General features: G+C 41.0%; 1 protein-coding gene across 13 annotated transcripts in view; it reads right to left on the bottom strand.

Moving 5' to 3' along the window:
• The window catches only part of Dlg2 (discs large MAGUK scaffold protein 2), a 2,328,307-nt gene that overhangs the window by 251,508 nt on the left and 2,049,474 nt on the right, over positions 1-27,325 (bottom strand). The gene's annotated exons all lie outside the window — the stretch shown is intronic.

Genomic DNA, 27,325 nt, shown 5'->3' with positions numbered 1-27,325 from the left:
ATCTAACCTTAAAATTTGAGGACTTAAGGATCTATTTAGAACTATTATTTGGTAGGACAAGGAACCTAGAAAACCTGAGTGATAGTAAGTCAGTATCTGAGGTTATATGGGAAGAGTGAACGTTCTATTTGGATCATGATGGAACCATCTGCAGGCTCTGCCACTTGCTAATTGAGTAAACTTGGACAAATTACTTCCTGTTGAGGTCTATTTTTCATAAGATAATATGAGGCTGCTGGTGCCCGTTTCCCTGACTTCACCTAATGATTTATTGGGAAAACAGCATGCCTGGCATGTGGTATATACTCAATTGCACTGGTACCTTTCCCTTCATTAAGCAAAAAAAGTATGTATTCTTGGGTAGTGACTAATGTCATTCATTCTCTTACCCTGCCCACCATCCCAACGTACATCATGCAATTCTTCATCAATAAAGAATTTTCCTAAGAAAAAAGTTCTCAAATCAGAGTACCTAGGGCCAAATTTTGCAAAGTAATTTTTTTTTTTAACAAGATGACTTATTAAGCAGCAAACCATATCATAAAGTTCAGCCCAACCTCAGCTAGCTTTCTGGCCAATAATCTGGGCAGACTTCTACATCACACTGGCCAGAAGATAAAGACAGTGATTCATTGGGCATCATTACAATTACTACCCTGGTGTTAGTAATATTCTTCAGACTGCCCATGAAGCTTAGTGGCTGAGATAGCAGTCAGGAGTTATTTTAGGTTCCAGAGCATCCGCAGGTTTTGTTCTCAGTAGAGAACATTAGGTTACATAATTGTCTTGGCTTCTGCTCCAGAAGGTGAACCTTGACTTGTCAATTAACTATCGACACAGAGGTCTTCAGGAGCAGAGGCTGTTGTACCTGGACTGGATTTCCCCCAAATTGCTTGGAATGCAAAGATGACACTTAAACTCCCTAGACAGTTGGCAGGAAAAAGAAGTTTCTAAGCAGGCAGCCACTGAAAAGACAGTCTAAAAACCAGGTTTTCTTTTCCACTGCATTTGACTCTTCTGCTCTCCTTCCTGATTCCTGTGTGGGTAGGCACTGCGTAAAGCATTTTTGAGAACAGGGGTTAAAAATGGGGCCCATGGATGACAGGAGACTATGAGGGGCTACGTGGCAGGAGAGTTCAACGTATGCACGATCAGTGATGAGTTAACACATGCTCACAAAGTAATCTCCATCTGCTCCAGGAGGCACAGGAGTAAATTTTGGAAACACAAATAAGGAACATTGAAGGGAGAAAAAAAGTAATCAGAGACTAACACAATATACAGTTCACACAAAATGTTCTCGTTTGAAGATATGGACGGCACAATCCAAACTTGTACGTATGCTCATGTCAAGAATATGGAGAACAGTGAAAGCTTAGTCTCATATCTAAGCTTTCTACGTGGTTTTCCAGTAGTAACAGGAATCTAAGGGCGGGTAGAGTCAGTTCGTGTGAATACACTTCAAAAATAGATCTAGAAATGTACTCGAGCATTGCAAACACCACCAAAATAAAACTAAAACACGAGATAATAAAGTCATACATAGTAGTAAATGTTAATAATTATCATCTGTAATACTAATAAACACAGCTAATAATTTGGCCACTAACTGTACACCAATTCTTATTGTAAATACCTAACATGAACTATCTCCTTTATTATCCTCTTGGGGGAATGAAAACTTGGTTTTTAGATTAGGCTTCATGACTTCAGTCCCATGAACCTTCCTGAATGTAAAAATCACAGCCTAAAGAATGACCTCTCACACTCTTTCTTGTACTATACACTCAAAATTCTGTGTGCAATTCAAAAGCAAATACACATACACATTCTTTCTTGCCTTATGCACACATGGAGAACTAGACAAAGGATATGACAACTCATTAGGGCTGGCGTGACAGTTCAGTTGGAAAAGGGCTTGTTATATAATCATGAGGATGATCCCCCCTCAGAACTCATGTCTAAGAAAAATAGTCCAGTGTGGTAACATCCACACTGATAACTCCAGTATTGAGGAGATGGAAACCAGAGGATCCCTGGTTCTCACTTGCCAGCCAGCATAATCAGTGAACTCCAGGCCAATGAGAAACCTGGTATTACAGAAGAAGGTGGACAGCACCTGAGGATTGACAGCCAAGCTGGTCCTCTGGCCTACACACACACACACACACACACACACACACACACACACACGCACTCACGCGCGCACGCACGCACACATCCACACCTGTACATACATGAACACATACATACGTGCACATTCATATAAATACACAAAAAGAATATGACAGCTCATCAAAGGCCAAATGATCTCAGATAAGCTGTTGAAAAGGACAGGGGTCCTTCATGAGAGCCAGGATCTGTGTCTGCTATACCATTCTGGTCAACAGAATCACTCTACTGCAGTTGCTTACGCTAAGACTAGTCTCCCAGGGCTTCTCCTCTAGATGCCTCTGTGACATCATTTACCGCAGAAGGAGGTCTTCCCAGGTAACTGGATGACGTCAGTGTGTAACTTGACATCGTGAGTCATTTGACTGTCATCGTGTAGCAGGCGATGCAGTGCAGATCAAGCTCACCCTGTGGGAGTCCTGCAAGTTCCCTGGTAAATTTTATATTGTTCTGAAGAAACTATACTTGATACCTAGGTCTGACTAATATCCATGAGAGTACAAGATAAGTACCCAGCTCCCAACTTTTATAACTATGAACAAAGTTATATGCAAAAAAAAAAAAAAAAACCCCAAAAAACACCAAAAAAAAACAAACAAATCACAATTGTCGCTAACATGAAGGTCATCATGCAAATACCATGTCTATCTAGACTAGTCAGAGACGGCAATATAACAGCAAGGGCATTCCCACTGCTGACCTTTGTGTGAAGGTTTCCAGTGAGTTTTGCTTTGTGGGCAGAACAGCAGAAGCAGCAGCTGTCCTAGGAGCATCTTAAAACCAGAGAAGCCCAGGTTCCTCCCTGAGCTACAGAACCTAAATTCTATAGGATCCTGTGACATAAAATTATACACATTCTTGCTTTGTTTGTTTTTTAGATACAGGGTCTACCTATAACCCCAGCTGAACTGGAACTAGCTATGCAGACCAGGCTAGCCTCAACCTCACAGAGATCATCTGCCTTTGACTCCCAAGGCCGGGATTAAAGGGTGCACCACCATGCCTGATTCCTGTTTATTATTTTTGAAAAAGAATTGTGTATTAAAAATTTTACTGGAAGCTGAATTAACGTCTGAAAAAGAAAAGACCGTTGAATGTGCTCCATTATAGCACTTACACAATGGCTTCATTTTTTTTTTTTTTGTTAATCCTAAAAATTGGGGGGGAGGGCTCTTTTTTTAATCTTCCCTAGCCTCTTACTGATAAAGGCATTGTCCAATGAGAGTTTAAAGGCTTCATCCCAGGGAATTAATTTGAAACTAGGTATTTCTATAAACTATACTATACCTTAATAGATGCGTACAGAAAGCCAATTTAAATTCAATTAGTCAGAAAAAGCAGAACTTGAACTGAAGTTTGAAGGGTAAGATCTGCAAATGGGCCAGCCTTCTAGAGCAGTGGAACAGCAGGAGAAAAATACTTGGGATGGGCAGGAGAAAGTGTTTTTAGGAGACGGCCAAAGAAAATATTTAAATGTAGAATTCCCATCCTTACATAAGTAGTAGGAAGGCAGAGTAAAAAGAGCAAGTCGGACTACAGCTCTGAGTGATTTGGCAACACAAAGACTGATATACGAAAGGTACTTTCAGAAGTTACTATTGTTTTGTTCATTACGTTTCAGTGTTGATTTCAATATACACAAGGAAATAATGCCTTTAAAACATTTTATTATTTTTATTTTATGTATACGGGTGCATTACGAGCATGTAGGTAGGTGCATTTGTGTTGTGCAGTGTGGAAGTCAGAAGAGGGCACTGGATCCCCTGAAACTGGCATTGAAGACAGTTGTTAGGCAGCATGTGGGTGATAGGAATTGAACCCAGGTTCTCTGCAAGAGTAGATCATGCTCTTAAATGCTGAACCATTTGTCTAGCCCCAAAATAATGCTTTTGAAAAGAGAAATAAAAAGACACACTTTTGAAGATTTTTCTATTGCGCTATGGCACTGGTACCATCTGTAACTCTTCATTACTTTTATCAACCCCTGGCTGTATCCCAGGAGACCTGACTTTACTGTTTGCTGACCAGACTATAAAGTATTTGTCAGCATGTGGGAAAGTATAAGGATGAAAAGCACACTGGCTCAGAACACGTGTGGTTCAAGCAGGACATTTGGTGGATTATTCTTCCCTTGAACATCAAAAATATGGAGTAAAGCTACCCGGATGGGCTTGAAAATACACTTTTAGTTAAATGCCAAGCCAGTAGAACGTGTTTTTCTAAGGGTCACATATATGAAGCAACTTGTTGCTAAGCAACTTCTTAACAAAACAAACTGTTGTTTCAGAATCAGAAACATAAATGTAATTATACAAAAAGTATCAGTTTACTATCATGCAGGATTAAGAAAAAGATGGGCCAGGCAGGCGTGGTGGCACATGCCTGTAATATCAACACTCAAGAGGCCGGGGTAGAAGAATCTAGAATTTGAGGCTAGCCTGGGCTGTGCTGCAAGACCCAGTCAATGGAAGGAGAGAAGGAAGAAAGAGTCAGGGATATAATGGGAAGGAACACTGAAGACATAGAGAAGAACTGGGGTGATGTACAGAAAACGGGAGGAAAGACACGGAAGGAGTAAGAAACTACTGTGAGAAGATAAGCCCCTGAGGCTCATCATGGTTCTTCCTATCTATGACCTACTTTAACAGTGGGTCTAACTCCCTATGGTGGACATTATGTTCATTTTAGAGATAAGGAAAGTATCACTACTAGAGATTAAATAATGAGTCTAAGAAGACACTGATGAAAAGCACTAGAGGTGTGATTCAAACATTCGATCTACTCAACCCAGGAGACTGAAGAGAGATCACTCAAACCCTACAGCAGATTACTTTACATCTCTAACACTAATAAAAGCTTTTCCTAGGTGGGATGTGGTGGCACATGCCTTTAGTCTGGGCACTCAGGAGCCAGAGGCAGGTGGGTCTCTGTGAGTTCAAGGTCAGCCTGGTCTACATAGCAAGTTCCAGGCCAGCCAGGGCTACATAGTGAGGCCCTGACTCAAAAAAAAAACCAATTTTTAAAAATTGCTTTTTCATTTGGAAAATGGGATAGCAGTTATAAAACAACTAGATACAATATGTTTAACTATTAACAGCTATCACTAGAGGAGTTCCTTGAAAAGGGTCAGTTAACTCACTGTTAATGAATTTGAGTGTTGGAATTTCTCAGGAATTCTTAGCTTTTTGGGCAAAGAATCCTCAAATCTATCTCTACCAATCAACTACTCCATAGACAGTTAACATTTCCTCCATATATATCTGACTAAATGTTATTAAGTGCACCTAGGTTATGCTTTGACTGAGTCACTGTATCGTTGAGGTAGTTAGGGGTCCCTGGAGAACTCAAGGGCTGGGAATTGCCACAAGCATAATTCTTGTGGTAGCACACACTGAAGGACAGTGAGAAGAGCTCAGTAATACCTACTCCTGTCTCCCTCCGAAGGACAGTGAGAAGAGCTCAATGATGCCTACTCCTGTCTCCCTCCTTTTCAGACCAAAGATGCTCATCCTTGTCATTTTAATGATTGTCTTTTCCCCTATCCATTCTGCTCATGGCTGAGATGTGATTTTTTTTCTAATGGTAAAACCAATTCTTTCCCTTTCTTAATAAAAGCCAATTAACTGACCCTACTTACACATTAAAAATCGAAGTCCAACTGGGCATAAAGATCCTTCTGTGATCTGGGCCCTCCCTCCTATCAGACCCCACTAGATACTGTGGGAACTCCAGGTTGTGCGACTACTCCTGCTTTGCAGCTGAGGCTGACAGCCCCAACCATGTTCTAGATTTTTCTCACTGTTCCTTGCTTCCATTCTTCACGGCAGATTTCTGAATACTTCATGTCTCAGCCTTGACATTTCTTCTCCCAGGGAGCCTTCTTTGGTCCTCTTTTCAAGGTGAGGTAAGAATTTCTCCCCTAGCAGCTAAGAAGTTTCCATTATTGCATTGCAATGTCCTCTTAAGTAGAGTTATACTCTATGAGGATGGATATCCTGTCTGACTTTACTATGATATCTAGCACAGTGCCTGACACATAACATTGGACAGGTGCTCAATGAAGATCTGCTTAAAACTCCACAAGAGCCCTAACTCCAGAAGTGGGGAGCATGGGTTTTTGTTTTTCCTTTTGAGTCATCTTAAATCTTTGCAGAAGAAGAGTATCCATCAATTCAAATCTTCAAGTAGAGACAGGAGAATGAAGAAGAGTATCCATCAATTCAAATCTTCAAGTAGAGACAGGAGAATGAAGAGAACAGAGGTGTTGAAATTGACTGGAAGATGCTGGTGGTCCTGGCAGCAGGTCCTGGTGTCCTTGGCCAAGTCTCTTCTATCAGGGTTTTCCTACCTACTCTGAGAAATTAATACCAGCTACTCAGCTTTCCATTTTTTATATGAACCTGAGAGTCCCTCAGTAAGTCTCATAAGGAACTGGTGATAAAATGAATCTATAGTTGAGTGGCTTTTGATTAACAGTAAAAAACACAACTATTTACACACTGTTTATCTTATAATAGGTACTAAGTAATGTAGAGACAATTTAAAGTACATAAGAAAACAGCATGGAGATTTCAAAAAAAGAAAGAACCAGCCCCTCAAATAGATAGGCCTGTGATACGTATCAATTCTGTGCATGTTTGCAAAGGGAATCAAGAGATACAGGTGGCCCATGTTTATTGTAGCACTAGTAACAATAGCGAAGATATGGAAATGGACCCAGGTGCTTATCAACCCATGAATGATAAAGAAAATGTGATACATACAGAGGCATATCCAGCCACAAAGAATGAGCCTTGTCATTTGTAGCAAAGTGAATGTAACTGGGGCGGGGGGGACAGGATGGTATATTGAAAAAAAAAGTCACACACAGAAAGGCAAGGCAAGTAGCACATGCTCTCTCATAGGTGAAAGCTAAAAATGTCTACTGAAATAATGATGATTAACAGTTGTGAGGGGTGAGGGAAAGGGTGAATATCAGGAAGCTAGATTTCACATGCTGTTTACACAACTATAATACATGTGAAAAAATAGACATTAAAAATAATATACAGGTGCTGGAAAGATGGTTCAGCGGTTAGGAACACTGGTTGTTCTTGCAGAGGACCCGGGTTCGAATCCCAGCACCCACATGGCAGCTAACAACTGTCTGTAACTCCAGTCCCAGGGGATCCAACAGTCTCTTCTGACCTCCACGGGCATTGCACGACATGGGTGCACTTATCTACGTGCAAGTAATACATGCATACACATAAAATAAAAATAAATTTAAAAAATTAAAAAAATATATACAGTAGGTATTGCATAAGTTATATGAAAACATTATGCTATTTATAACCATGACTTGAGCACCTGTAGGCCTGGGTATCTGTAGGGGTCACAGAGCCAAACCTCTATGGATCTTGAGGGGTACTTTAACGTGAGCATCACATAGTTTCTAAGAGTTAGTATGCATGAACTGATGTAAGTCTTTTCCAAAAGTTCTTTAAAATGTACCCCAAGTTATTTAGTTCACTGTCATTGGTTATACCCATTTGCAGTTAGAAACTTGAATAGTGGGAGGTCAGGGGAGTAGATAACAGAAAATATTGGAAACTTCTGCTTTCTTTTTCTAATTCTTCTTCTTTCCTTTCACACCATTGCAGACTTCTTCCATATCACCTTAATGCTGCATTGTTTATTTATGACCCCCCCCCCTTTTTTTAACTGGAGTTTAAGCTTCTTGCAAGCAGGCCTAGGTCTCGCTTTCTTGTCTTTAATTTAGAAGCCAAAATTCATAGGCACACAAAAAGCATGGCTGAAATGTTTGCACAACTTGCATAAATACTCGGCCAACCATATCCTTAGATTTATTGTCAGAGAAACATCCCTGTCTGTGATTTATTGAAATGAAATCGCAGCTTCAAAGGAAACTTCGGAATCTTCTAGGAATCTTCACCTTTCACCTCTTGCCTCCACGCATCTCACTCTCCACTTAAGCTTCTTTAGTGACATGGATTTCTTATGTGTTCAAGGAAGTGGAGTGGTTCTCAGTATTAAGAGGCCCTAGTGTCTTCCCTTGAAGCTACAGAGGAATGTGATTTGTACATAGCTGGCTCTAATAATGCCAGCACCACTATAAACTGAGTAAAAGCAATTCTTGGTCATTTTAAATGCAAATTCATCAAGTCTACATGATTCAGGATTTTGGTTTCCACTTTAGCAACGAAGGATCAACTTAAATGCATTTTTTCAAATGGACGAGCTCTCCTAGATGTTAGTACAACACAAATCAAGTACAACACAAATCAGTCTGGAGATGAATGAGTTACTGCTGCATCCTACAAGAGGCAGCTGAAGGTTTTGTAGGGGTTTACTCACAGGGTTCCATAGTAACACTCAGGGAGTGAGAGGAGAAAAAGTAAAAATAAAAACAAGATTAACTGTTCAATTAGAGCAGATGGGGAAAAACATCACATAAGCTAATTGATTATAGCTATCATGACAGCTGATTATAGTGTCTGTCTGTAAAAACACAGGAGAAGAACCACAGAAACCCTCATGGCACTGTTTGGCTGCCTTGGTGAAACACCCTTCAAACGGATGATGCAATATAATTGGGCTCATTCTGGTATCTGAGTGAACCCACTGATGTGGTAAAATAGAGGCAAGTTTGTTCTGCTGAACACAGTAAGTTAGACAACCTTGATGCCTGCTTCAGATGCCTAAGTTAGCCTTGGCGCAATGTTATATGATTGTGTGCAATAGAACTGCCTTTGGAATATATTTCTTTTTCTGCCCAAAGGACTTTATGGTCAATGACATTGTTAGGTCTACTGACCTAATGTTAAGGGACCATGTATGTTCAAGTGTTTCTTTAGGAGTAAACATGAGCTTGCCCTCAAACCCACTTTCCTGTTCCCTCTGGTATGCATTCTGCTCAAGGGGTTATAAGACAAATGTATCACAAACCTTTGGGAGGACAGACAGACCATAAACAGAAAATTACAATGCAATAAGTTAAACTCTAGGAGTGCTTTGGGGACATAGCTGGAAAGGACAACTCACTCTGAGCAAGTAGAGGAAAAAGGCTCCCAAATCAGGTCTTAGAACTGGACTTCTAAGGCCATTGGGAGTTCGTCAGACACATAAAACAAGACCAAGTTTTCAAATAACTATATTGCTATTCATGAGAGGGCAGTGTCACTGCTCTGAACTGAGAGGAGGCATGTGCTGGCAAAGAAAGAATGTGCTAAGTATCCCATGCTCTGGAAACACGCTGTTTGCCTGAGGTGCAGACTGGTGATGGTCTTCTCATTTTAACAAGGTAGGGACGAGTGCACTGAGAGCGGCCAAGGGCGGTGAAACCTGGGAGCCCATTTAGACAGATGTTATAAGAAAGTTCAGTCAACATAAAGACTACTCTCAAAGAGGGAACTACTGAGGGAATATTACCTTTACATAAACAGAATCTGGAGGAATTGGGTTCTCACACACCAAAAGGTCAACTCTGCACCTTCTAAATTAGCCAGTCTTCCAGAAAGTGAGGGCCACATTATTATCCAGACAAACACAGCCAGCACTAGATCCGGTCTTGGACTCTGACACATTCGGGTGAGTGCTTGTTTCTCTTTCAACAGTCAATTGAGTGTTGTTCTTCCTAGTACCCATGTTGAGTGACTTACAACCACCTGTGACTGTAGCTCCAGGGGATCTCATGCCACCCTTATTTTTTACTTCCAAGGGTACCTGCACACATGTGGTATACACTCACAAAGACACAAACACATAAGTCAAAATAATAAAAAAATATATTATTTCTTTAAAAAACAGTATATCTTGACCCTTCCTTTCCCTCTTTCTCTGCTTCCTAGCTGCCAAGAAGTAAGTGGCTTTCCTCTGCTACATTCTTCCACCATGATGCTTTTCACCAGAGTCCCAGAAACAGTAAAGCCAACTGACCATGCTATGAAATCTCTTCAACCATAAGCCAAAATAAATCTTTTCTCCTTTAAGTTGATTTTCTTGGGTTTCTGTCCCAAGAGAAACTGACTAATACAATGACTTTTAGTTGCTTTTTCAAAAGCCTTTACATGTGTGCACATCCAGGTAGGGACACACTGAAACAGAGATAGTGTCACTGGGCAGCCCCTGCAGCAAGGCAGTCATTCCAGGGGAGGAGTTTCTATGAGCAGAGGGGCAAGAGGGGTCTGGTCATCATGGGTCCTAGTATCCTGCTCCTGAAGCTATTAAAATGCCTTTACACACCACTCAAAGGAGATATTCCAAAAGAATTTGGGCTGACTCTACAGAGTCCAAATATAATGCAGATTCTTAGTCATCCAATGACGTCCGTAAGGACGCAAGAGAAAACGGTTCTTAGCCTTAGTCCCCCACAAACTGGTGGGGCAAACTCCCCTGAAGCTCCATTTATGTATTATGCCCTGACTCTGCAACTGCAACTCTGTAGACTGTGGTTAAGACAATCTCAGTGCAGCCTCTGCAGTTCCCTGAGCTCCAGTGAGGTAATGTTGGGCAGCATGAGCCAGATAGACACTGGATGACTGTGCTTCCCTGGAGAAAATAGCTAGAATGGGTGATAGAGAGCCTAAGGGGCTGAGAGGCAAAATAGTCTCTGCATTTTGTGTGCCCCAGATGCTTCACCCAGCCGCTTCAACTTCTCAGTTTTCTAAGAAGAGGTGAAGACCATGTCTGGTGAAAAAGAAGAAAGAGAGGAAGGGAAAGGGAGAGGGAGTGGGAGCCGAGCTGGAGCGGAGAGCAAGAGAGGAAACTTGAAGATAAGACAAAGGTAGACAAAGGCTATTTTAAAAGGTAAATGAAGTCATGTCTTTAGTCCCAGTACTCAGAAGACAGAGATAAGCAGATCTCTGTGAGTTCAAAGCCAGTATGGTTTATGTACTGAGTTCCAGGCCAGCTGAGGCTACAGGGAGACCCTGTTTCAAACACCACCACCAACAAAATCATAATGATAATAATAATAAGAATAAAAATAAATGAGCCTGGCACGGTGGCACACATCTTTAATTCCAGCACTCACCAGGCAGAAACAGTTGGATCTCTGTGAGTTCAAGGACAGCCTGGTCTACATTGTGAGTTCAAGGCCAGCCACAGCTACATAGAAAGACTCTGTCTAACTTAAGTAAAATAATATAAAAACTTCTATCTATAAGGGAAGTAGTTCAGCAGGCAAAAGGGCTTTCAAATCTGTTGATCTGAGTTAAATCCCTGGAACTCTTATAAAAAGCTAAGTGAGATGGTGCACATCTGTAATCTCAGCATTCCTACGTTCTATAATGAGGTTGAAGCTCACTGGCCATGTAGTCTACAGCAGAAACTAGAGGGACCTTGCCTAAACAAGGAAGGTGAAGCCCACTTCTCTCTCTCTCTCTCTCCCTCTCCCTCTCCCTCTCCCTCCCCCCCCCAATTTAATTGATATATTTTTTAAAAACCTATATGCCAGGGGCTGGGGAAATGGCTCAGTGGTTAAGAGCACTGACTGCTCTTGGAGAGGACCCAGGTTCGATTCCCAACACCCACATGGTGGCTATGAATCATCCTTAACTCCAGTTCCAGGGGAATCTGAAGCCCTCCTCTGACCTCTGTGACATTGCACAACACGGGTGCACTCGCATACATACAGGCAATACATGAAAACATGTAAAATAAAAATAAAATATTAAAAATAAAGCCTATATGCCTCTTGAAGGAGAAATGAAAAAGAAAATCTAGGATGCACCTAAGAGGCCTCCTTCAACTTCCTGTTTTGTTCTGAATATTGCCACCTATTGAAGGAGAGGCCAGTCCTCCATAAGAGCCCACCCACTGGTGATGATGGGAAGAACTGGCAGAGGTGTGGAACAACCTTGCTACCAATGACAAGGAGCCTGTGGGCTGAAGGAAAAGTGTGAAGAGGATACTGCTGCCTTTAGAGCTAAAATCTTGATGTGGCAAAAAAGGGAGTTAGCAAGACTAGAGAGATGGCCTGGCAGTTAAAGCACAGGAGAGGACCTGGGTTCTATTCCCAGCACCCACATGGTGGCTAACAACTGTCTGCAACTCCAGTTCCATGGGATCTGATGCCCTCTTCTTGTCTCCATGAGCATTGCATGACACAGGTGCACTTACATACATGCAGGCCATATACTCATACACATAAATAGAATGGAATACTAAAAAGAAGTTTTAGGCAGAGGCAGGTGAATCTCTGTGAGTTCAAGGCCAGCCTGGTCTACATAGTGAGTTCCAGGACAGCTGGGGCTACAGAGAGACCCCATCTCAAAAAAAAAAAGTTTTAAAAAGGGGGAGAGAGTAAGGCTGCTAAAAGCAAGAAAAGGAGGAGGATGAAGAGGATGAAGGCAATGAAATTGATGACAAATTAGTCCTATCAGGTTTTCTTCTATATGGCATTTAACCCCCTTATGCCATATACAACTCAGTCCTTTTAAAGAAAAGTGTTTAAATATAAGGCTGTTGGGGGGGTTGTTTTGAAAAGTAAACAGTATCTTTACTTTTTGGGTATAGTCAACACACTACCAAATGTGTCTTTAGAAAGCCTTGTCCTGCTGCCCTCAGAGCTAAAATCCTGATGTGGCAAAAAATGGAGTTAGCAAGACTGGAGAGATGGCTAATCTTCATAGTGAGTTCCAGGCCAGCCACAGCTACATAGAAATGCTACACAGTATTTTCAGTAGCCACTAACCTTGCCTGCTATAGAATGGGTGGTTTAAGTCCTCCCGCATATTTCAATTTCAAGCAGCTTCTTGGTATACAGCACAAGGATTTGGTTGTGTACACATGGGGATTTGGTTGTGTCCTCTTCTGTGCCTCTGACACAGCTCATAAGACGTAACTGTTTTATTTTCTGAATGCCACACTGTAATTTCAGTAATAAAAAGTTGCAGCTGTGTAGCTGCAGCCTCACCGCCAGGATTCACAGCCCATCCTAGGATGGAAGCTCCCTAAGATCAAAGACTACTGTGACGTTTATATTTATCTTTGAATTTCTCCATCCGCCAAAACTTTTTGTTTGTTTCAGACAGTGTCTCCTATAGGCCGGGCTAGATGACTTGAACTCCTAATTCTCCTGCCTCCACCTCCTGAGTACTAGAATTACAGGGGACTAGGATTGCAGGTGGGTATCACCACACCTGGTTTAACAGTTCTGGGGATCTAATCTAGAATTTGCTAGGCAGACTTGCTGCTTAAGTAAGCACTGTATCACCTGAACTACATACCTAGCCCATAATTATTGTGGTTGTTACTGGATTTTAGAAAAAGAAGGTTGGGAAAATTTTGTCTAATTCAAGGCCCTCTTCTCCCGAGCCCTAGAGGATTTGCATCCTTGATGAAGGAAGCATTCAAGTAGCCTCCTATGCCAGTGGCAGATCCCTCATTCCTAGTGAAAGAGGCAATCCAACCTGGGGGCTCACTAGAGCATCTCTGTGTGAGGTTATTCAGATTAGCTGCTTTTAGAGGTGGAGAGCTGAGCAGCTGGGTATGGTGGTACCCTATGAGGGCAGGAAGTAAAGGGAGATAATAGTGGACAAAGCTGTAAGGATAAGGCCTGTAAAGCGGGATCTGTAGGGGGTAAAAGCTCAATCATGAACAGACGCGTGTATCTGAGGAACTGCTGGTACTTAATTTGCGAGCCTCCAATAAGCATGGATGTCCAGTACCATGGTTTAATTAATACCAGGTCCCCTACAATATGATTGTAAGTTCAGCTACAAAAGTGTACTAGGTGTGAGTGACTGCAGAAAGCACAAACTTGCTACTAGCTCTTTGCTTCATCAATTACTACCTACATCCAGTGCATCATAATCATGGACTCAATTGCTCCCAAGTGACTGCCTACTGAGCACCTGTTACTGTTTATACGCAGAAACCCCTGTTTTTCTGTCTCTAAAATAAGTTTTTAAAAATTTTATGTATTACTTATTTTATGTGTATGAGTGTTTTCCCTGCATATATGTCTGTGCACCACATGTGTGTAATGGCCCCAGAGGCCAGAAAAAGGTGTCAGATCCCCTAGAACTGGACTTACAATGATTCACCATGTGAGTGCTGGGAACCGAACCCAGTTCCTCTGCAAAAGCCCACTGCTTTTAACCACTGAGCCATCTCTCCAGTCCCAGAATGATTTTTATGAAAACGACAGCCCAAAGAGTGATTGTACTAATAAGACAGAAGTACGTCAAAGACACAAAAAGTAGGGGCTGAAGAGATGGCTCAGCAGTTAAGACTACTGTTTGCTCTTCCAGAGGACCCGGGTTTGATTTTCAGCACCCACATGGTGGCTAACAACCATCTGTAACTCCAGTTCCAGGGGAATTTGATGCCCTCTTCTGACTTCTGTGGGCATTGCACATCATATACAGATAGGCAATACGCTCGTACGCATAAATGAAAATAATTTTTTTTAAAAGACACAAAAAGTAATGCTACAAGGGAAGTTCCTATGAAGCAATCAATTGTAGATGATAGAGCTGACATGGGAAGTCCAGATATACATCAAGAGGAACTCTAAACACAAGTTTATGAGCATGAATGAGGAACGTGACTAGGGTGAAATGATGTAGGTGTTCTAATGGAAATAACACTGGCAAGGCACCACATTAAAGGAACTGTTACAAATGATTCATAATACTGAAAGTGTAAAGGAGAAAAGGTGGAAAGCTGGTTGAAGCTTAGAGAACAGTATGACAATCATTAATGAATATAAAAGAATATAAATGAATATAAAAGAAACTTGCTCCATATCATGTTACATGACCAACCTGAAGTAAAAGGTAAACTGTTTTGTACAAAGGATACACATTTTAATGTTTAAAGTTTCTAGAATTTTAAATAATGCACTAAGCAAATAGCAATTATACTTTTTTTTTTCATTTCTCCATACATTTAAAACCAACAACAGCTTTCAGTGATTTGAGGGAAAGAAAAATGGAACACCCATAGTTTTGCGCAATGAAAATTACAATGCTATTTTCATGGTCCCGAGTCCCATTTCTTTTAAGTGCCAAGTGTGAGAAGACACAGTCCCTGCCCTCATGGGCCTGATAGGTTAATGTTCAACACCTGTGATTAATTGTTCTACCTTAAGGAAGATACTTAGCTCGGGCACCCGTACAAGCTTTCAAGGAGCTGTGGGAAGCAATTTGATAGGGAGAAGGGGGCTGCGAAAAGAAGGAAAGTAACCACAGAGACAAGCTTCCCCTAAGCAAGAGGAAAACCTAGGGGCGGGGTGAGAAAAGCCTCTGGGCTGCTTCTTAAACCACTTGCCAACTGCTCAGGTGTAATGCCAGATGCATATTTACTACCATCAAAATGCAGAGACACAGGTTAAGGCTCCTTCTAAAAAATAATATAGAAACCAGGCATGCTAACAAATGTGGCTTTCAGCCAGCTTGTGCGAAGTGTCTTCAACTCAGCACAAAGTGTGCTCCAATGCAGACCTCAAAGTCTCCAAAGCCATGGAAATGCTAAGAAGTCTGGAACTGTGTGTGTGTGTGGGGGGAGTTATGCATGGAAGGGAGCCTCTGAAACACACTGCTGGCTGTAAGAGCAGGTTCTGGTGTGAAGCCCAACACGGGCACTATAACTGCGCTATATTCTGTGGTTTTGCCATCATAAAGCATGACTGAATTTTTCTTTATTCCCCCTGACAAGGAAAACATGAGGCGATGAGATGGGCATGCAGATACCCTTAGAAACACAGCTGTGAGAGGTGGAAGTTTCCTCAGGACTCATCCTGTCCATGCTCCCTTTTAAAAAATCAAATGAGGTAAATTTATTATTGGGAGGTCAGCTGCTTAGGCCCAGATTCCTGTACCACAGTAACAGCGAAATGTACTGTACATTACTGTGTGCTAGACACAGTTCCAAAGGCTTTCCATATAAATTGTTACCTTTTACAGCCTCACAAATCTATGAAATGTATTATTTCACACATGTGGAAGCAGACCTTATTCAGATAACCACAGGGAGCTGGGATTGGAATTCAGGTGAAATTACCTGAGATGGCGTTCTTAACTACTAAGATAAAACTGTTAATCAATTACCTTTTGCTCCAAAATTAAGGACACCTGTACTTTTTGGAGGCGCACTTTAGAGTCTAACTTTCTACATGGACTACAATTTTTGAACCATGACACAAAGTAGATAATATCATTCCCATTTTACAGATGACAGTGCTGAAGGCAGAGAGTTTGATTTCTCAAGGTTGCATGGTTTATGGATGGTGAAAGGAAGATTCAACATTCAAGTCTATCTGGTTCTTTCAGACAAGCCAGTCTGCCTTCCTGCATGAAAACTAGGCTGTCCCCTAGACACCTCTCGATTCCAGCAGGACTTGCATACATCAGACAGCTGCTCTGAAATCAATGTGGATCCAGGCATTTCTGGAACCCATTTAAATCTGCTCCAAGAATCCCACATTCTTAAATACCAGCCTGTCTGCTTTCTCCATTTCTTCTCTCTCTCTGTCTCTCTATCTCTGTCTCTTTGTCTCTCTCTCCCTCCCTCCCAACACATACACACACAGGCACACACACACACAAATATCAAGCTAATCCGCTCACATGACACAGACTTACTATGAAGAGGCCACTGGCGAAGCAAACTCACTGGCTGCGCTGTGCTGGGGGAGAAAACTTCAGTGACCGCTGCTCCCCCAGGACTCAGCAACCGGCTGGACCAAGAGCCGCAGCGAGTGCTGAGAAAGTGCCGAGAAGCGGCCAGAGCCGCAGTTCTAGGACGCGAGGGAAGGGGACGGCGGCGCTCTTCCCCTTTTAGTGCCCGCCATTCCCACAGGGTCTGTGAAGAGCCACGGGTCTGAGAAGAGCAGCTCGGGTCTCTCACCACAGCGCCCCAGCCAGTTTCCAGAGGGTTTCACCATAGCAGGCAGATGCTCTCCAGCCTCGGCTCCGCGCGGTCCCCTCCCCGGGCAGCTCCACCGGCAGGCGTGGAAACCCCGCCTGGCCTGCACACACCTGACACTCTTGAGTGGTGGCCAAAGTCTCAGCAGCGAAGCCGGTGGGGCCGCCCTCCCTGTCCAGCCTCAGAGCTAATTTGAGGTATTTTGCAACACAAAAGGACCAGTTTCCGAAATGGCAGAACTTTCTCCTCTAAGTAGAAAGAAAACTAAAACTCGTAACAATTCACTTCCCAGGGCCAGATTCACTCACCTCCTTCCTCCTCCTCCTCCTTCACCTTTTCCCGCCCTCTTCTCAGCTGGAAAAATCCTTAGCTCCAGAAAGGAAGAGAAGCAGCCAGCGGGAGGAGCCCACTGAAGGGAGCCGGGGAGACTTTAACCCCCAAATCCCAGCCCACCTCCCAGCAAGCAGTCTGGTATCCTCTTTTAAAATGTAGGTAGTAAACAAAGTATTCATGGGCTAGTGTTAATTCTTCACCTGCCGGCGGGAATCTGCTGGGTCCCTAGGCCAGGAAATGCCTCCTTCAAGTAGTCTTAAGTGAGAAGAGTATTCAAAAAGAGAACCAGGGAAGCCGGAACGTCACTCTTTTCACTTGCTTTGTGTAGGAAAACCTAATCACAAAATCACAAGAACTTCAGCCCGGGAAATTAATCCACTCTCCTTGTTTATTTTGAACTAGGAAAATCTAAAGCCAATTTAAGACTGTTTGAAGCTTTTCTTAATATTTGAATATAATACAGAAATCAGGATTTTAAAAATCCTTCCTAAAAGCACTGTCCAAACATATTTTACAAAGGACTCTTGTTTTGACAGTACAGTTTGTGCACTTTGTGAAGTCGAGGTGCAGATACTGCTACCCACGTGTTGACTGACTGATGCTCTGATAAGTAAAGCCAGACATTTTAATTTCCCCCTCTGCTATTGATCACTGGTGCAATACAGTTGAATGTGGCACTGCTTTCCTGACCTATCTGTGTTGCTACTCAAATCAGATGTTGTGGTCACCATGGTAACCACCCACTCATTTTCTCTCTCTTTTTTTTTGTTGTTGTTCATAAAACTTAAAGTTGACCAAGTCTATAATTAAAAAAAAAATCAAACAGCTCATCAAACTTGCCCAACCAACAAGGTTCATGTAAATATTTTATTTAAAATAGTGGTAAATGTGTTTATCAGAAACAAATGTGTACCAGGAGAAAAACAAAACCGAGAAATTGAAAAATAATTCAGAGGTTTTCAGGGATAAGATTATCATAGTTTTAATTGATCTTAACAGAATGTATGTCTTATAATTATTTATTTTATGTGCATGAGTGTTTTGCCTGAATGTATCTAAGTGCACACATGTGTGCAATGCCCACACAAGCCAGAAGGGGGCATCAAATCTTCTTAGGGATGGTTGTTAGGAGCCATGTGGGTGCTAGGAACCAAACCCAGATCCTCTGCAAGAGCAGCCATTGCTCTTAACTGCTCCATCATCTCCAGCCAGAATGGATTTATTTTAAGAGCAAATATTTAATTTAATTTAAAATTATTTTTAATTTTTTTGTATGTGTATGTGTATTGCCTACATGTATGTAAGTGCACCCATACCATGCAATGCCCAAGGAGGTCAGAAAAGGGTGTTGGATCCCCCAGAACTGGAGTTACAGATGGTTGTACCACCATGTGGGTGCTGGGAACTAAACCCAGGTCCTTTGCAAGAGCAGCCAGTGCTCCTAACTGCTGAGCCATCTCTCCAGCCAGAATGGATGTCTTGAAGGGATCTAAGGCCCTAGAAGTCTCCAGGGCTTTAGACTGGGTGAGAGGTTGTACTTTCTATATGAATCTCCTTTGTCACAGAAAAGTAATTGGAAAAACATAAAAAAACAAGTTTTCTTCTTTAAGAAACATTGGCTTTACAGTTTCATATATTATCTAATGAATTTTAGTTGTTTTCATGCCCCATTCCCCTCTCTCATCGCCCTCCCTCTCCCACTGGAACTCTTCTCAAGTTCCCCTCCCATTCCATGTCTTCTTTTGGTTGTAGTCCACTGAGCTTAACTAGAGTTTCTTGCCTGAGAGTCGGTAGGAGGTAACTTATTGGAGCAAGGGCAACCATTTGTTCAACAGGCTTTCCATGTGCATTTTTGTCCTTTTTGTCAAAACTCAAGTGGCTATACTTTTGTGGACGTATTCCTGATTCTTTATTCTATTCCACTGATCAATGCATCTATTTTTCTGTTGGTACAATGCTGTTTTTATTACAATAACTCTGTGGCATAACTTCAAATCAGATATTGTGATACCTCCAGTAGTAGTCTTGTTGTTCAGGATTGTTTTAGCTATCTAAGATATTTCATGTTTCCATATGAATGATGATTTTTTTCCTATTTCTGTAAAGAAATGAGTTGGCATTTTCATTGGGATTCCATTAAATTTATAGATCTCTCCAGCCCTCTATTAGTTCCTCTTTGAAAGTCTGGTAGAATTCTATGCTGAATCCATCTGGACCTAGGCACTTTTTAGATTTATTTTATTTTTATTTATGTGTATGTGTGAGTGTGTGTGTGTGTGTGTGTGTGTGTGTGTGTGTGTGTGCCATGTATGTAGGGCTAGAAGGTGGTGCTGAATCTCTGGAGCTTGAAGTACAGGCAGTTGTGGGCCATCTGACAAGGGTGATGGGAAATGAACTTGAGTTCTCTGGAAAAACAGCAAACACTCTAAACTATTGATCCATCTCTCCAGCCCCTAGACCTGTGCATTTTTTCAGTCAGGAGGTTTTAAATTACTGCTTCAGTTTTATTGCTTGTTAAAGACTGGTTTAAATTATTTATTTAGTGTTGGTAGGTCATATGCTTCTAGGAAGTCATCTATTTCTTTTAAGTTTTCCAGTTTAGTGGAATATAAAAATTTTAAAGCATATGTTCATGATTCACTGGTATCTGTTGTAATGACTCCCTTTCAATTTGTAATTTTGCTAATTTAAGATTTCTCTTTTTGTTAATTTGGCTTGTTAATCTTGTTATCGGTTCAAAGAGCTAACTCTTTGTTTCACTGATTCTTTTTATTTTAATTGTTTATTTCTATTTCATTTATTTCTTCCCTCATCTTAATTATTTTTCATCTTCTACTGATTTTGGATTTGTTTTGTTTCTGTTTTTCCAGTGTCTTAAAGTGTATCATCAGGTTGTTTATTTGAGATCTTGCTGCTTTAAAGTAATTTTAAAAATTGAATTTTTGCAATTTATACAATGTAGTTTGAGTGTATTTAGATCCCCTCCCCATCTGTACCTCCCTTCACTGTCCCAAGCCAAATTTAATATAGCCACATGCGTGTATGTGTGTGTGTGTGTGTGTGTGTGTGTGTGTGTGTGTGTAATGGCCTATAGAGTTTGAATTATGTCCCCGAATGTCCTTGACTGTGGGGTCCATGCACTGGGTCCATCAAGAGTCTCATCCCTGTAAGACACTGTCTTTCCCCTCCCAATAGCCATGTAGGCACTAGAGTTTTCATTTTCCTTCTTAGGATTGCCTTCTTTAAATACCATGTGTTTTGGTATGTTATATTGTCATTTTCATTCAGTTCTAGGAATTTTTAAATTTCTTTTTTGATTTCTTCAATGGCCCACTCATCACTCAATAGTATGTTGTTCAATCTCCATAAGTTTGTATGCGTTCAGTAATTTCTCTTGCTATTAATTTGTAATCCTATTCCATTGTGATCAAATAGTATACAAGGAATTGTTTCAGTTTTCCTGTATTTGTTGACACTTGCTTTGTGTCCTAATGTATTATCTATTTTAGAGAAAGTTCTATGGGCTCCTGAGAGGGATATATATTCTGTAATCATTGGGTAGAATCATCTACAATGCCATATAATTCCAGTGTTTCTGTGTTTTGTCTGGTTGATCTGTCTAATGGGAAGAGTGGAATATTGAAGTCACTGATTGTTACTGTGATGGAATTAATCTGTCATATTATATTAAATAATATTTGTTTTATGAAATTAGATGAGCCTGTGTTTTGTACCTATACCTTTAGAACTATAATTTCCTCTTGATGGACTGTTTCCTTGATCAGTGCAAGGTACCCTCTTTATCTCTTCTGACTAGATTTACTTTAAAGTCAATTTTATCAAATACTAGAATAGTGACACCTGCTTGGTTTTGGGTCCCATTTGCTTGGAAGAGTGTTTTCTGTCTTTTTACTCTAAGATAGTGAAAAGATACCTTTGTGGCAGCAAAAGGAAGGGTCCTATTTCATAATCCAATCTGCTACTCTGTGTCTTTTTATAGAGGAATTGAGACCATTAATATTCAGAGTTATTATTGAAAGGTGTACGTTGATTCCTGTCATTTTATTGGTTTTGGAATTTTGGGTGTTTTCTTGATCCTCTTTTATTTAACAACTGTCTTAGCCTTGTTTATCTTTTCTCTGTAGCCTCTTGGGTGTCTTTATTTTTGTCTTCTGTCAAATATTCCTTCCAGGGCTGTAGCACTGGCTTGATGGTCATACATTCCTTTAGCTTGCTTTTGTTATGGAAAGTTTTTCTTTCTCCGAAAATTACTATAGTTTTGCTGGGTATATTAGGCTGGGTTGGCAATTGTAATCTTTCAGAATTGAAGCACATCTTTTCAAGCCCTTATGCTTTTAAGGTTTTCATCATAGAGTCAGCAGTTATTCTGATGGGCTTGCCTTTATAATGTGACATGGCCCTTCCCTCTTGCAAGATACTGTGTTCTGTGTATTTAGTGTTTTAACTATGACATGACATGTGAAGTTCCTCTTCTGGTCCTATTTCTTTGGTATTCTGGGTTGGCATCTCTTTCCTTAGATTTGGGAAATTTTCTTCTGTGACTTTATTGAAACTATTTCTTCTGTCCTATAATGAAATTCTTCTCTTTGATGCCCATAATTAGGAAATTTTGCCTCCTCATGATGTCTCAAAGATCTTGAATATTCCATTCATACATTTTAAAAGAATTATCATTGATCCTGTCTGAATGATCCAATTCCTCTACCTTGTCTGACCCTGGAAATTCTACCCTCCATATGGTCCATTCTGATGGATTCCTTTAAACATTTTATTTTCTTTTTTAAATTATGTGTATATGTGTGTCTCTGTGTGGAAATGTACATGTGAGTGCAGGTATACTGCATCAGATCCCCTGGAGTCAGAGTCATAGTCAGTTGTGAGCTGCCCAATGTGATTGCTGGGAACCAAACTTGGGTCCTCTGCAAAAGCAGTATGTGTTCTTAACTGCTGAGACATCTCTTTAGCCCTCTCCACTGAACTTTTGATTTGACCTATTTATTTTTCATTTCCATCAACATTTTACTTTGTTTTATCTTCAGTATTTCCAAATCTTTACTGAATTCTATGTTCATATCTTTAATTGACTTCCTTATATCATCCAGCTGTTTGCTTTCTCTAGGAATATATCTGTGTTCTCTTTGAGTTGTTTGAACGTATTTATAATTGTCCTTTTGAACTGTGTGTCTGGAATTTTGTCTAGGTCATTTTCATTGGGGCCCGTTATAGCAGGATCGATCACTTTTGGAGAAGACAAGTTGTCTTGCTCTTTCATGTACCCGTTGTTTTTGTGTTAGGACCTGCCCATCTGGGGCTAGACTGTTGGTTAGGATTTTTGATGTTGTATTTTAATTCAGGTCACCTTTCTACTTTCAGTGGAGGTTTTTGCAGTTTTCAGAAAAACTAGGTGGTGATAGGGTTGAGATAACATTTTCATCTTTGAGACTTGTTCATGGCACCAGGCTCTATTCCCCGACCTTTATTTCAAGTTGAGCACCTTCTACAACTATAGCTGCTGTCTGGCAGTAAACCCACCATGAAAAGTGTCAGTTGACTACAAAACAGTCATTCTTTAAGTAGCAATTGTTTGGGGGAGTAAAAGAGACACCAACAGTACTGTGTGTGCTAGTGTGTTAGTTACTGTGGATATGAGTGGAGAAAATAAAGGGAAAGAAGAAAAGAATCAAGACAGGATTAATGATTCATGTTAAGTTGCTATTTAGAAAGTAGAGAAGGAGGACATATATAAAAAGAGAAGTGGTAGAAATGAAAAAAAGATGAGGGGTGGGTAAAACACGGGGATTCTGGTTAAAGGTAGACTGAAAAGAGCTGGGTAGAGATAGGTACTCAAATAAAATAGATCAGTCTTATCTCTTGGGACGTTCACTCACAGAGACTCTTAACTAGGGCAGCCTGTGTTCTTTGGAGGAGGCAAAAGAAAGAATAGGATACAGAGAAGAAAAACAAAAAGAAAAAAAGAGGGGGAAACAGTGAGGGACCATGGTGGGCTGCTACATTGACCTTGGGTATTATATAAATAAGGAAGAGCTGCAGACAGTAGAGGGGACTAGAGCTGAGTGGAGATGGAGTGTGGGAGCAGGCACTGAGCTGACTCCCTGGCCTCATAGGACAACCCTGGGTGTACTCCCACACAGCAAATAGCTATAGGGAGTTGGGGCCAAACTTTGGGTGTGCTCCCTAACCTCAAATGGTAAACCAGAGCTAGAGCCAAAGCATTTTTTTTAAAGCAGTATTAACTCCAATCATAGTTCCACACGCCAACAGAGCATGCTGAAAACCGAGACAGGCAAGGAGCAGATAATTAATCAATTCCTGCAGAAGAATTAGGGCTACACAATTACACATCTGTAGATTGATTTTCTCTGTTAGCATGGGTATTTGACTGCCATTGTGAAGCCAGTTAGCCATAAGTGAGAGATGATTTCTAGGGCAAGTCAGTTATTACAGACTTCAAGATGTCAGAGCTGCCTTAAAAAGAAACATTGCAGTGAAGAGTTTTTATTACAAAGTGTTTTTCTCCCAAGGCATTCTGAAACAGTTGCCCCTTTTGGATCTGAGAAACAAACACAAATGTACCCTGCAGATGAAAATACTCTTCTTGCACACACATATATATCTCATGTAAGACAGGCATCTTGCTGCTTTCCAGTCATCAATGTGGACTGAAAAGTTACAAATGGGTCTGGTGGTACAAGTCTGTAATCTCAGCACTGGAGACTGAGGAAGGAAATTTGAAGTCAGCCTTATCTACAAGACATTGACTCAAAAAAAGGAAGAAAAAGACAGCTGTAAAATGACTGTCCCATCACTGCAAAGCTACTCTGCTACTGGTAGGGGGCTTCTGGTTTGCAGGGATCAAGACCAGATGGTTTTTCTGCTAACTGAGGTTGAGATTCTGCATTGTTTTGGGGGTAGGAACATAAGAGTCCACTTTCAAACAGAACAGGTATTTTTATAGCCACCACATAGAGAATTTCATACAACCCAATCAACAAATTCACCTATTCCTTGGTTGTGATTTCCTGGAGAAAGATATCAAGGATGAGATTGTTTGGTAGATACCTAGAATCCTCTGAACAGGGAAGATACACACTAGCTGCCAGTCACAGTCACTGTTCATTTCTCCCCACCTTCTCAGGTTTATGTGGTTTGCAGGGATGGGGTTATAGGGAAACTCAGTGGAAACAGCAAGACTGTATAACTGATGTGTCACCATCACCATGGCCTAGCCCGGAATCTATCTTACATGCGAACTAGGCTAAGAAAGATAGGAGGAGGCATGAAGTGCTAAGTTAAGATTTGTGCTTTGAATTAAGTTGTAGACTGGAGGAATATGGAGACTTGATTCAATTTTTACTTTGACCAAATTCAGCTGGGTGATTTTAGTCAAATCATTTACAATTTTTTTTCATCTGTCAAACTTTTTCATTTGTAAAGTTAAAAGTTTAGTACAAATGTCAAATGCCACAGAAGTATTATATAGCTAAAATAATACCATAGATTTGAGCTTGTAGATAAATTAAGAGACTTTTAAGGGGCTGGAGAGATGGTTCAGTAGTTAAATGCACTGACTGCTTTTGCGGAGGACTGAGGTTCAGTTTGGAGCACCCACAAGGTGGCCAACAACCATCAGTAACTCTAGTTCCAGGGGACTTACACACATGCAGGTATTACACTCATACACACACAAAAAAATAAGAAACAAAATATTTTTTCCCAGCACCCACATGGCAGCTAACAACTGTGCGTAACTCCAGTCCCATGGGGATCTGACAGCCTCTTCTGACCTCCTTGGGCATTGCACGACACGGGTGTACTTACCTACATGCAGGCAATACATACATACACATAAAATAAATAAAATAAAAAGAGAGACTTTTAAAAACTATGAAGTCTTTGATTAACTGTATTCCAGTTATAGCAACCTAAATTAGAAATTTCAGCCTTAAACCTCAATTCTATACTTAATAGGGTATCTGATTGCATCAATTCTACCTCCAAAATGCTTCTCTGGTCTCTATAGCCTTTCTGCTGTCACTACACAAAAGTAGGCTCTCTCTAAATGTGTCTCTTCCTTCTTATATTACTCCCTTCACTGCATATAAGCATTTCCAAAAATGTGCATCTGATCTTGCCTCCCCTCTGTTGGAATTCTTTACTGATCTTCCATTAACAAACAGCCCCACATTCTTCCTGAAGCACACAGCTCCTTCACAAACTTGCTTTCCTAATAGCCTCTGTCCTTGCCCTCTTCTTCCTGGAAAGCATGGTGATATTCTGACAGCTCTTGCTTATTTGTCGTCCCACTCCACTTGTTCCTGTAAAACACCCTCAGACGCACTGCCTCTGGGAGGTCTTCTGAGCGTCACATCCTGATATAAAGTCCATCCTGGGATTTCCACAGTATTTCCGGTAGCATTTATCACACTGGAATACTCTGGATCCTTCTTCAGCAGAAGAGATTGCTAGTAAAACTCAGCAAAGCATTTCTGGTGGCCTGACAGCAACAAACCCTGAGGGATTTGAGCTCTCTGAGCACATCTGAACAACTCTAGGGTGAGGAGCCATCCCTAACCTCTTTTCTGCAATAGCCTTTCATGCCAGTGACACTCTTGGCTTAGAACTGAGCTACAAAGTTCTCCTCCATGAAATGGGTTGAGTTCCTGGGGACTCCATCTGGCTCCTGTACTTTAAATATGCACACACTTCATAGTCCTTACGTCCATATTTGCAAAATAGAACTGCCCAGGAATAAACTAAGGGTGGGCAGAACACTGCAGCTTTGTTTCTTGTTCTTTCCTACTACAACATCGGTATGACCGCCAGCATATCTTACATCCTGGTAGATAGGCAACTTGCAGGGTTTCAATCATGTAGGTCTCTTAATTATTAGAAATGCTGAATTAGGAAGAATTCACCCAGGAGAGAATATAAGTCTAAGGCATATCTTTCCTATGGAGCAACTGCTTAACAAGCTAAAAGACTTAAATTTTCCCAGTGTTTTGACACTCATTGGTATTAAAGACAGTATCAAAGTGAGTAATTCTGTAAATGTCTACAAATGTGATATTTAAGGGGGGACTTTTGTTACACTCTAAAGCAAAGTCACAGAGAAAGGACCATTTTGACAGAAGTTGCATGTGGTATGTTAGCAATATTTGAACAAAGGCAAATGTTCCAAAACAAGTATTTCAAATTAATAACCTGTGTGAGGCGTCCGGAATCTTCCTAACAAAGACTCCAAGACTTCCCTGGTTAACAAAACTGAATGGGGCAGGAATTAATTCTCCCTTAGCATCTGAAGTCAACACACACGAACAAGTTTGGAAGAGCTAGAAAACTTGACAGTAAACCACATCACTTTGTATTAAGCCCCCAAGCAAGCCTGACCAGTCACTGCCATCATCTGTGAGTTAAAACAAAACAAAACAAAACAAAACTAAACTAAACAAAAAACAAAACCACAGGACCATCGTTCTCAGGAAGCAAGCCTGACCAGTCACTGCCATCATCTGTGAGTTAAAACAAAACAAAACTAAACTAAACTAAACAAAAAACAAAACCACAGGACCATCGTTCTCAGGGTTGCTGATAAGCTTAGACACAGTCCATTTAATGGAGATTCCAGTTAATTTGGTGGAGTTTCCTTGCTGTAAAGTGGAAAAGGTTGAATTGGGACAGTCTCTGTACATTTTACCAACTGTTATGTTTTATAGTGATGCCTAGCAGCCTATTTCTATGCATATTCATTTACTGCTAAATGTATAAATGGCCATTTAAATTACTCCATTTAAAAGGAGAGATGGGGCCGGGCGTGGTGGCGCAGGCCTTTAATCCCAGCACTGGAAGGCAGAGGCAGGTGGATCTCTGTGAATTCAAGGCCGGCCTGGTCTACATAGTGAGTTCC

Source organism: Nannospalax galili, unplaced genomic scaffold (genome assembly GCF_000622305.1).
Source record: "Nannospalax galili isolate Female #2095 unplaced genomic scaffold, S.galili_v1.0 scaffold278, whole genome shotgun sequence".
Taxonomy (NCBI): domain Eukaryota; kingdom Metazoa; phylum Chordata; class Mammalia; order Rodentia; family Spalacidae; genus Nannospalax; species Nannospalax galili.
The sequence above is the reverse complement of the archived record's forward strand: the minus strand, read 5'-3'. Positions and strand labels throughout refer to the sequence as shown.